The following is a 12,210-nucleotide window of genomic DNA, read 5'->3' as shown; positions in this document are numbered from 1 at the left end:
ACCATAATCTCTCACAAATTCAGCTCAATGTTCATAAATCTGCACACTAAAAACCTTGGAAAGATGAACTTGTGACGCTCTCAACACTTGTGTACATATTCAGAGGCAATGATGACGATACATATATACTGAATATGATTGATGAGGTAGCAAAAGATTGTCCAGTTCTAAATTACGCAAGGATTAAAAAAAACAGTAGTTACAAATCTTATCTTAGTGCCAGAAGCTTGTCACTGGAAGACATCAGCAGTGAGAGCTTTTGTGAGTATAACTGCACTTTGAGTTGCAGATGATTTCATTTCATATTACCAAAACATGACCATGTTGTGAATACCAAATTCAAGTAAGAACATTACCTTAATTATTACCCAACTAATAATCAGACTTCACAGTCGCAACAAGTTATCAAGCACGGATTTTCTCTTTGCATGTTGTCTGTAATCCAGAATATAGTATTAAGATGTGATCTATAAAAGCTATTGCTTACTTATTTGGCAGGTTTTATTGACTGTGTCGAAAACATATCCTATCACTTTGTACCTAGAGATGTCGACAAGCTCCTCTCTAAATCTCAAAGGGTGTACAACTTGTTGCTCAAGATGATAAAGAGACTGTCAGGGCCAGTGTTGATTTTAGGCTCACTCATAACTGATCCAGATAGGGAATGTGGAGAATTGGATGATAAAATATTTGATCTATTCCCCTATAACATCGAAATCAAGCCCACTGAAGAAGAGACTCATCTGGTTAGCTGGAAATCTCAGCTGGAGGAGGATATGAAGATGATCCAGCATCCAGATAACAGAAACCACTTGCATCTAACTATGTTGAATGTGATGATCTTGGTTCTATTTGTGTCTCAGACACATCAATCCTCAGCAATTACATAGAAGAGATTGTGGTGTCTACGATTTCTTATCATCTGATGAACAAAAAACATGAGTACAGGAATGGGAAACTCATCATCTCACCAGATAGGTAAATTGTATTCAAGTCTATATCAGTGTTACTACATTAGAGATACAACGTACTTGAACAAGCTAACTAGCTTTACTTCTGACAGTTTGGCCCATGGTTTAAGCATAATTTGAGAAGGCAAAACAAGCAGTAAAGACACCTTGAAGATGGAGGAGGCCCCTGCAGAACCTGCAAAGGTCCTATTCATCCTTATTTAACCATAGCGCCAGTGGTAGTTTGATGATAACTGTTTGTTGATTCTTTATTAGTGCAATCACAGGAAACAAGTCACGAACCAAACATTAGAGTGAAACCAGAAGAAAAACTGATAATGCAACGGTTGAAAAGAAAGGTGAAGCAACTTTAGCAACCACAGCAGCAAAAGATGACCTTAATTATTACATATGATATGTCAGCACACTTTGTTAAAAGCACGGATTTTCTGATATGCAATAAGATTAGAGGTTCAAATTCACATATGTATGTATAACAGAAGCGGATGAAGAAGCAACCTTTCTTTCGGAAGATTCTAAAACTGATTAGGAAGATGCTGAAACGTTACAGCATTAGGTATGCATCCACCCATAATCATTCTCTGATACACAACATACGCTTGCTCCGATTCCTAGAAACCCCATAAGCACGAATCAAAGCATTGTACGTAAACACATTAGGCTTAAGACCCTTTAACTCCATCTCTTCATACAATTTACTCGCTTCTTCAATCATCCCAACGTTCCCCAATGAAGTATCATAGCATTATACGTATACAAATCAAGCGTAAACCCATCAATCATAAGATTATAACAAAACAAATTACGATCAAGGCCTTTAGATTCAATCTCCTGAAAGTAACGCCAAGCATCATCAACCTTCCCAGCCATACACAAACAATCAACTAAAATCGAGTAAGATTTAATATCCGGCCTTATTCCCTCCCTAATCATCTCCTTAAACAAATCAGCAGCGCTTTCGACGTCGCCTGATTTACCAAATCCATTAATAAGGATGCTATATATAGCAGCGTTGCGTTCGCATCCATAATCACACATCTCATCGAAGAACATCTTCGCTTCCTCCAATCTTCCGGATTTAGCAAGCCCATCTATCAGAGGCCCGTACGTAAAACAGTCCGGAGAAAAGTCGCGACTCACAAGATTATAATACATATCTACAGCTTCGTCCAAACGGCCCGAATTCACAAGCCCAGATATGACTATATTATGTGTGATAGCATTAGGAACAATTCCTTTTCTTTTCATCCTCTCAAACATATCAAGAGCTTTACTCGATGCTCCACACTTTCCATAATAGTCTATGAACAGACTGTAGCTGTAAGCTGTAGGTTGAATCCCAACAGAAGGTAAACTGTCGAACAGAGCTAATGCATCGGTTAATCGATTCACTCTGAGAAGCCCACCTATAATGGAGTTGTAAGTATGAAGATCGGGCATAATATCTCGCTTCTGCATGGTTTCTAGCTGCTCAAATGCTTCATCAACTTTCCCAGATTTGCATAAAGCACCAATCAGTATTGTGCAAGTAACAACATCAGCATTATATCCGTCAGCTTCCATTTCAGTACAAAGCTCCCTCACATTTTCCAAGTCCCCATGGTCACTGAATTTAGCCATCAAGGTACTATATGTTACTCTATCAGGCTTTTGGCTTGTGGACTTCATCTTTATAAACAAGGATTTAGCATCAGTGAGGTTTCCAGATCTACATAATGCATCTATTAGAGTTGTGTATGTAACCACGTCAGGCCCACAACCCTCAGCATCCATTCTTTTTAAGATCTCATATGCCTTATCGATCTTCCCAGCCCTACCAAGAACTCTGATACAAATGTTGAATGTACAAACATTTGGATTCAACCCCAGACTTTCCATCTCTTCTAACAAATCCATTACAGTTTCAGTATCCCTTCTCTTCCCTAATGCAACCATAAGTACTGAATAGGTCTTGAGACCGGGCTATGCCCTTCAGAGATCATCCTTCTATATACATCCAAAGCCTCACAGTAAAATCCAGATTGAATAAGCAAATGTATTAAGCCATTGTAGGAATAAGCGTTCAACACAAGTCCATTACTCCTCATTCTTTCGAGTCCCAATACAGCCTGACGTATACCACCCTTCACATCAAATGCTTTGAAAATAGTCAAGTAAGTGGTTAAATTCCTGTTGATCATTTTCTTTTGCATCAGATCAAACACAAATGCCATGTCGGTGGTCTTTCTTTCTGCCCTCAAGACTTCAAGCATATAATTGCAAGTTTCTGTGGTGTGAAATACATCAGACATCTTTCCAACTGACTGGAAATGTTCAAAAGCATCATTTGGGTCTGAAATTGACTTCAGTATCCTCATAACATCCTGTGATGAGATAACCTTCATTCGCTTCCTACCACTTTCCAACAGGACCTGATTTTGACATTTCAATACACATAAATATTTCACCTATATGCATAAAAAAGTACTGCAGCAAACAAACACATCACAGACCAATGAAATTCCCTGCTAAGCCCAAGTATAGGAAGAGAAAAAGATCCAAGTTTAAGTCATTGGGATGATTGCTAGTGTTTCAAAATAATAAACTTATCTGAACTTAACGCGTAAGAAAATGGTACAAAGTTCATATGTTTCACATTATTTGCAGAACAAGTATTTTCCTATTAAATTGATATAGAGTGACATATTCTGGCATAGAAAACACACTTGTCAATTCTGCTCTATGGAAAGGTTCAAACTCCAAATCTGTACACTAATTACTTATTTCTTACGAGTTATAAGTGACGAGAGAAGCCATACTTCAATAATCAATGCATGTAGAAGAGTGTATGCAAGCTATGTACTAAATTGCTTGAAGAGAAACCATGAGCAAAACAACTATTCAGAAAGTTCAACCCAAACAGAAAATAAAATTATCAAAGTTCAGAAGATAATCAATTGGTCAATCATACACCATATCGAACAAGAATGTACAACCAAACGGTAGAGCAATAGAACTTCACCTTCGATGATAGACCTTCTTCTTTTTCATTATTTTCCTTTCTCCTCCCACATAAACTGTACACACGTACAGGTCGTATTGTCATCCTTGATCTTTACAATTCCATGAGAAGAAGTGATTACTACGTGGTCTTAGCTTACCTGTAAAGCATAGAAGAGAGTTCAGATTTTGAATTCCAGAACTGTTCTTCCTCGCAATTACATAAGTGAAGAAGACAAATTATCATAATATACTGCCACATCAGAGAAACATTTCGAAATGTAATCATTGGAAGTGGAAACAGCACTAGAAAAGAATAGGTAAGACCTCGACGGAGTGGTGTACTGCATGTTGGAGAATCGGAAAACACGGGCGGGAGATTAGGGGAGCAGTGGCTGCGGGCGGCGTCGAGCAATGACTGCGCGGTAGTCTCGGAGAAGAAGGAAGGATTCAGATAAGGAGTCTTGATTTGCAACCAAGCATCCAAAAGAAAAATGGAGGAGATAGCCGAAGTGGCTAATGGCTATGCTGCGATTCGAATCGGCAGGGTAGGAAATGGAGGAGATAGCCGAAGTGGCTAATGGCTATGCTGCGATTCGAATCGCAGGATAGGAAATGGAGGAGATAGCCGAAGTGGTTAATGGCTATGCTGCGATTCGAATGGCTGGTTAGGAGGAGTTGCAGAAAGGGGGGAAATATCAGAGGGGGTTTTGTAAACCCAATTTCGAAGACAAAAAATATCCTCCTTTTGTATGTTTTACAACTTCTCTAACAAATTGCAATTAACAGCCTCTCTTGTTTTCTTTAACAGAAGTAGTTCATGAGTGAAATTTTTTCCCCCGAAGAAATTCATAAAGAATTTTGATCATTAGTCTCATTTTGTATAGATGATTGCTATGTTTTGTATTAATTTTTTTAGTAACCATTGTGTCCGTGTTTGTCACGAGTATCCACAAAGACACTCGTCACGAGTAAAATTTAGACGCTCGTGACGCGCCTGGGAAAGCTCCTCATCACGAGCTCCCCAAGAGTCATTTGTCAACGCATTCGTGACGAGGCGCGCTTTTAGGCTTATAAAAGCAAAAAATCGGCCCTAAACCTCATTATCTCTTTCGTTCCGCCTCCACAAAACTCCTCTGCGCAAATACTCCTTTCCGAATCAATTTTTGCTTGGTTTGAGTTGATTACGGGGCTTGTTAGGCTTCTCGATTGGTTGTTCTTCGATCCTAAACATCCTAATTGAAGTTAATATGATTAGTTACTGATTTTCTAGCATTATATATGATATTTGATTAATATTTAGATTTATAACTAGTTTTGCATAATTGTTGGGTGATTTAGTAGTTATTGAAGTTATTTAGTTAAAATAATGTGATATATATGCATTTTATGGTTGAAATCTTGAAATATTGGAATATTTGAGTTGTATTAGTGATTTAGTATATCTTTGGTTCTATAAGTTTTTTGGTTGAATTGTTGGAAGATTTAGGCTGCGTTCGGGAGGGGTATTGAAGCGATTGAAAAACTCGCGTTCGGTGTACTCTTCATTTCAATCGATTGAAATCAGTTGAATTGAGGTTGTTTTCAATCGATTTCAATCCCTAATCTTCAACCGAGATTTGTGGGTTTTTCAATTTCAATTGTTGTGGTTGAACTTCTTCTATCGAAGTTGCCCTTGGGTAGAACACAAGCTCTTCGCAGCGCCAGGGAAGAACACGACCTATTCGCAGCGCCAGGTAACGTGAATCTCCTCTAAACTCGTCGTTGTTTCCATTGAAATGGTTGATTTCTGCTTGAAGCCCTAGATCGAATCAAACGAAGCCCTAGATTCGAAGACCTTAATCGATGCAATCGAAGCTCTAAATCACAATCGAAGCCCTAAATCATAATCGAAGCCCTAAATTCGAAGCCCTTAAGCTGATTTGTTTACCATTTCTGAGTTTGTTTACCATTTGTAAGGATTGCTTGATTTGTATTTAGGTAACTAGATTGAGGTAATTTGGATTGAGTAATTCCTGTTGAGGTGATTTGGATTGAGAGGTGACTGGATGGAGGTAACTGGACCTGAACTTTGATTACAAACTCAGGGATAAAACCTGAAGTTTGAGGCCTAGTAACATAGTTCTTTCATCTCATCAATTTGATTTCTAAGCTATATAGCTGACAACAAGAGAACCTGAACATTTGATTACCATTTCTTTATGTGCATGATTGTACTGAACTTTGATTGTACTGTATCTCAGTAACACAACCTGAAGTGTGATGCTGTTTTCTGGTGCTTGTACAGGCTACTGATTATTGTTATAAGTCAGCTTTGATGGATGGCTTTAGCTTGGCCTTGTGGACTGAAATGTGGAGTGAACTGTGCACATAATTTGTTGCACAGTGTTGTCACTAACTGAGGTGGCATTTGTTGCCATTAATTGTGCTTTGAAGGTGTATTGAGCACTTATAATGACAGTGATGAACTGTTGTGTGCAGTGTTGAATTGCATTGATCACTTATGGCAGTGATGAACTGCATTTTGGTAGTGCTTTGAAGCTGTGCTGAGCACTTACATTGTTGAAGTGCATTGAGCACTTATTTCCATGTGTTGCCTTGCAATTGTTGAGTCACAACAGTGAACTGTTGTATGGTGAAGTGCATTGAGCACATATTTCCATGTGTTGCATTTTGTGTGCTTTGAAGCTTTCTCCGCAAAGTGGTAGCTGGCATGGAGTTTTGAACTTTTAGCCCTCCACTTTGCGGATATAGGCTCAGCACAAAAAAGCCGATGATGGTTCCTGAGGCTCTTAAATTTACTCAACTATAGCTCAATTTTGTTTTAAATTATAAACTTGTTTTTTGTTTTCAATTTGGTTTTTTGTCAGATGAAAGATTAGTATGGATTTTTCCAGAAGGAACACAGAAACTGTACTCATCTGAATCATGGTGATTGCGGTTCACCATTACAGAATTGATGCTTTCTTTTTCACCTCCATCCTTTGTGAAGATCTTGACATAGCTTTTTAGCTCTTGTTTCAGAGCACAGCTGTCTTTTTGTTTGTCTGAGAATGAGAATTGTCGTTTCCAGCTTTTGTTTGAACTGTTGGTCGTGAAGACTAGGAAGTAGTAGTGTTTTTTAGCAGTGTTGGGTTGCTAGAATCCTGCAAACAACGTCACCATTCAACTTTATCAACCAAAAATGGTCCAAAGAAAATTTTCTGTTGAAATTTTGCTTAAATTCGATGATGTTTACTCTAAATTTATTCATAGTTGGATATAATAATTGATTTCGTTTATACGATCTCAATTAATAGGTGTTGTGTTGTTATCAAATCAACCAAGATTTTAGCTAGACTAGAAGAAATTGTTTGGACCATTTCTGTAGATAGTCTATAAGTGGAAAGTTGGGATTAATTTTCAGTCATTTTTCATAATAGCAGGTAGAATATGAATTCTGCTGAAAGTGACAGGATTCGTTCGGGGGATATAGAAGCCTTGCACGACGCACTCAGAACTAAGGAGTGGTTGTGCAACCATGGTCAAGCTTACTATGGGATGTGTATCCCACACTCTACTGATGTGTCCTCGTCCGACGACGTAGCAAGCCTTGTAAGCCAATATCTTGTCGTTTGTTCTTCATTTTGATACTTGATACATATAATGATATATTTGGCTTTCCCGTGTAGGAGGAGGAGGATTTGTATGACAAATACGGTATTTCAGATATGCGACCCCTTGCTCCCGAGACTCGCATGTTTCAGAGAGAAGATTGATGAATTACAATGTCAGATTCATCATCTCGAGATCCACAACAAACGTGCCGAAAACATGGAAAACAAGGTCATAGAGCTTAAGAAGGTTATAATGGACTTGAAAGTCGAGAAGACGGAGGAGGTGGACGAGCTCAATGCCGAGATCAAACGGCTTAATGACAAGATATCGGCCTTGGAAGGTGATGACAAGGACAAAGATCTCAAGCTAGAGAACGAAGTCCTTAAGAGCGTGGTTGCGTTCTTGGAGTCCGAGAACGAAGATGTCAAAGCCGAGTTTTATAGTTTAAAAGCACGCGTAAGGGAAGCTTTGGACATGTAATTTAAGCATTTAGTTAAGTATGTTTCTGTATCGAACACGGGTTTTATGTTCGAAGAAGGTTTGTGGTATCCAAAGACAATCATATTTGCGGGTCCTAGCTCTAATCTTGTTTTTGCTATAAATAGATTGACAAGATGAGCCTCTTATGCACCAAAGAACTCCATAACCAACTTGGAGTCCTAAAACCAACCTTCTTATTTCCTCTTACAACTTTGGTACTAATTTTCTTACTAACCTTGTTATTTCCTCTTATACAAGTAAAATCAAGACTATTTGGGAAACACGCACAATACATAAAAATAGTCCAAGTACCCAAAACACACACAAGTTTCATGTTCAAACAGCACAATACTTAAAAATAGTTCAAGCACCCAAAACACATACAAGTTTCATGTTCATACACGCATAATACAAACAAAATGCTCAACACCCCATCAAATGTCTCGGCTCCTCAACCATGCTCTCTTGTTTGCCCAAATAGTAGCAGCCAGGCGGTCACGCATACTTCCCATTCTGTCAACGGGATCGAGAGGCTCTTCATCGTTAGCGTCAAATTTGTACTTTAACGGAGCATCGTCCACTTCTTCCTCCACTGTGTCATGCCGCTTGTGTGCTAGAATGAAGTTATGCAAGGCAAAGCAAGCCTATAATGATGTCCACTTGAGTCTCAACGGGGTAGCTTGGCAAACATCCGGCAACGATCTTCCATCTCTTCTTAAGAACGCCAAAAACATCTTTTTGATGGTCGTCCTCAACGAAGAGTGAAGTTTCTCTCTTTTGTTCTGGGGAGGAGTACTACCAAATTGTGATCTATGATAATTCACTTTGGAATACGGGATCAGATAACCTTTCTTATCCGCGTATCCCTTATCGCACAAGTAGTACCTCCCTTAAACACATAATGAATTACTTTAGTAATAGAAGTGGCGTCATGAAATAAGTAATAATGGAATCATAAATTGATGTACCTTCGGGAGGATGCAGGAAGTTGAGTGCTTCTGTCTTAACAGCATGATCAAAGACCTTAGCATCGTGGGCACTTCCTTCCGAACCAACCAAGATGAATGTGAAGTACATGTCGAAGTCACAAACTGCCATCACATTGAATGACGTGAACTTCTTCCTACCGAAATAAGGACCCTGATCCTCCAACGGGATGACGTTAGCAATGTGCACCCCATCGATGCAACCTATGGCTCCCTGTTATGCCACACACACATCAAAATACTAGTACAAAATGTGTGTTGTTTTTGGCTCAAATAGGAACTTCAATGGGATATTTAGTGTTACCTTGAACGGTGAATATCGATCTTCAGAATGTATTTTGTGTGGCACATCAGCAAACGACCTGCCACGCGGCTCGAGAAGTCATTTGGCAAACACATTGTATCGAGTGTGTCTCGACACAAACGCATCAAGTACCTGATGAAAGGCTCTACTAATGGTATCACCAGATCTGTTGAAACGATCAGCTACGTCCCTGTTCGATCCCGAGCGTGCTAGCGTGTACAAGAATATACCAACTTTCTCTAGTGTAGTCATGTTCTTGGAAGGAGTTAAGCCGTAATTATTCTCCAACTTGTACACTAATGTAAGCAACACATGTTTCTCCATTCTAAATTGATTAATGCAGCGCGCATCGGACTCCAATTTAAGGCACTCTAACATGTATTGTTGCCCACTAAGAGAAGAATTGTGCCATTCATACTTATGCACATACCTCATATAATGGTGTGACGCACTCAGATGCTGAATAGCCAAGGCAAAGTACTGTTGCCCAAGCTCCATGAACTGAAGTAACTGCTGTTTTGAAACATTTGTCTCTCCATCATCATACTCTTGCATATCTCGAAAATCTTGAAACAACAAAACATAGATTATTTAGAACAACATGATCATAAACACAAGTATTGTCCAAAACAACAAAACATAGATAATTTAGAACAACATGATCATAAACACAAGTATTGTCCAAAACATCAAAACATAGATAATTTAGTTCACCACAAACATCAATGTCATAAAAAGTCTTGCAACAACCATAAATAAACACAAGTTTATCTACAATACATCAAGTCACATAACAGTTGCTACCTAGCCCATCCCAATTCCTTCTCCTATTTAGCTAAGCCTGGCTAAGCACATTTGATACTCGTGCTCTAACCATGCAACCTTTTCTTCATCGGTATGACACATAACAAAGATGTCACGACGGTCCTCCTTACGCAGTTCTGTCATAGCATAACACCAAAGCTTAGACCTGGCAGCAATTAGGTCAATAGAAACAAGGAAGTTGAGATGTTCAACAGCATCACGATAGTTAGCGTTCTGCTCATCCTTAGAGGCTACCCCAACTGAACTACTAATGGCGTCACAACTCCTCCCATATGAAGCGCTTGGAGTGCTAATAGCTTCACAACATCTCTCAAAGGCCTTACCCCCCGGAGTTTCCTTCCTCTTCATCTTGTATACTCCAAGACCAGAAACGGCGGGGGAGTAAGCCATGTTGTTAGCGTTGTGCTGAGACAAAGGGGGGTCAGGGGCGGGAGGCTCTTGAGTGCCGTCTAGGGGTGTAGTTCTTTCATCATCCTCACCCCCAAGATCAAAGTCACTTTCATTCCCGACGTTGCTCTCATCTTCTATCCTCCCTTCGTCAATAGGAATATCCATGTTGTCGCCAGAAGGAGCAACTGCATATTTCCCAGTTGATGTACTGCTAGTGAAGCACTCATCCCACAAGTCGCTCATCTCCTTCGACGGAGGGTTCCTCTTGAACTGGTGAAATTTCTCCTACAATATCAACATTAAGATGTTTAGTACAAGTATACAATCAACTTGTACGAGTTTAAGCAATAAGTTTATAAGACATTGTTTGTACCTTTTTGTTCCTTTCCCACCACTCTTCTGTAGCTGCGACCTTGAAGTTCTCCTCATCCCACCCAACACCAGTTACATGGAACCTCAAATTGTACCATGCTGACCATAATCCCTTAAGGTGGTTATGTTTGTCTTCAATTTTTGTATAGTCATTTATATACCAGTCTGTTCATGAAAAGAACGAGCAACAACATTCCACAGCACTGTGGTAGCATAACTATTCCTCTTCTGCGTGTCTGCTATTATTCTAAAAAAAACAGCCGCATGCATATCGCTCCACCTACCCTTATCGTTTTCCTTCCTTGAGAAACTTGATTTAATTACATTCTATGGTTAAAAATTGTTTTTTATGGAGATTGTAGTTGTAGCATTGATTTAGTAGATATTTGGTTGTATAAGTATTATGTATGAATTGTTGTAATTTTTTGTAGAATTTGTAGGTATTTAGGTAAAATAATTTGATTTAATTACATTCTATGGTTGAAATATTGATATTTATGGTGATTTTAGTTGTATAAGTGGTTTACTACGGTTTAGGTTCAAAATTATCATAGTAATGAGTTTGGTAGTTGGATTTAGTATTCAGGTAGTTTTGAATGTTGAATTAGTAGAAAAGGAATGAAAAACAGTTTTTGACAGTATAGTTGTTACGTAGTTGAATATGGCTGCCATTTGAGCTTCGATAGGCAGTGTATCCATTGAAAACCAGGATAGCACTGCCTCCCTGGGTCATGACGAGCTTTGTGCAACTCACTTGTCACGAGCGTGCCTGTCATGCCTGTCACGACCAGTTTGTGAAGATAATTGCAGCATTGGGGTGATTGTAATGAAGTTTTGTAGTTAATAGATGTAAATGTATGATTAATTTATTTAAAAGTCATTTACATGTGTAATATTGTGTCTACAGGACCGCATCAAGAAGATGGCGGAGAAGGTCGGAGGCGCTATGGGGTCGAGATCGGCACGACACCGCAAAAGGGATGTCGTGAGAGATGCTGAAGAGGCTGTGCGCTTGGCTGCGGAGGAGGAAGCCAGAGCCAAAGTTGAGTTGGGAAGTAGAGTTTCCCCGAAGAAGAAGCGGGGGCAGAAGCGAGCGCCGCCTCTGCTACGTACACGCCATCGAGACATTCTGTCTCGGGTGAGGGGAGACCTTGCCACTTAGAAGACCCTCCGTACCCGTATCCTATAAACCCGGTGGAATCCGGCCCACGGCATTCCGTCTCAGGTGTAGGGGCTATGAATACATGGGAGATGCGTCGTCTACCCATCAGATGTTGCTAGAGTACTACGGTGAGCAACATATGGG

At 39.5% G+C, this 12,210-nt stretch overlaps 1 pseudogene; it reads right to left on the bottom strand.

Moving 5' to 3' along the window:
- Window positions 1-1,486: 1,486 nt before the first annotated feature.
- LOC141249669 (uncharacterized) lies at window positions 1,487-3,376 on the bottom strand (annotated as a pseudogene).
- Window positions 3,377-12,210: the final 8,834 nt, after the last annotated feature.

This window comes from Phyllobates terribilis, unplaced genomic scaffold, assembly GCF_046119375.1.
Source record: "Phyllobates terribilis strain yellow unplaced genomic scaffold, ASM4611937v1 Scaffold_4981__1_contigs__length_55418, whole genome shotgun sequence".
In the NCBI taxonomy this organism is placed as follows: domain Eukaryota; kingdom Metazoa; phylum Chordata; class Amphibia; order Anura; family Dendrobatidae; genus Phyllobates; species Phyllobates terribilis.
This window is presented reverse-complemented; position numbering and strand designations above follow the sequence as displayed.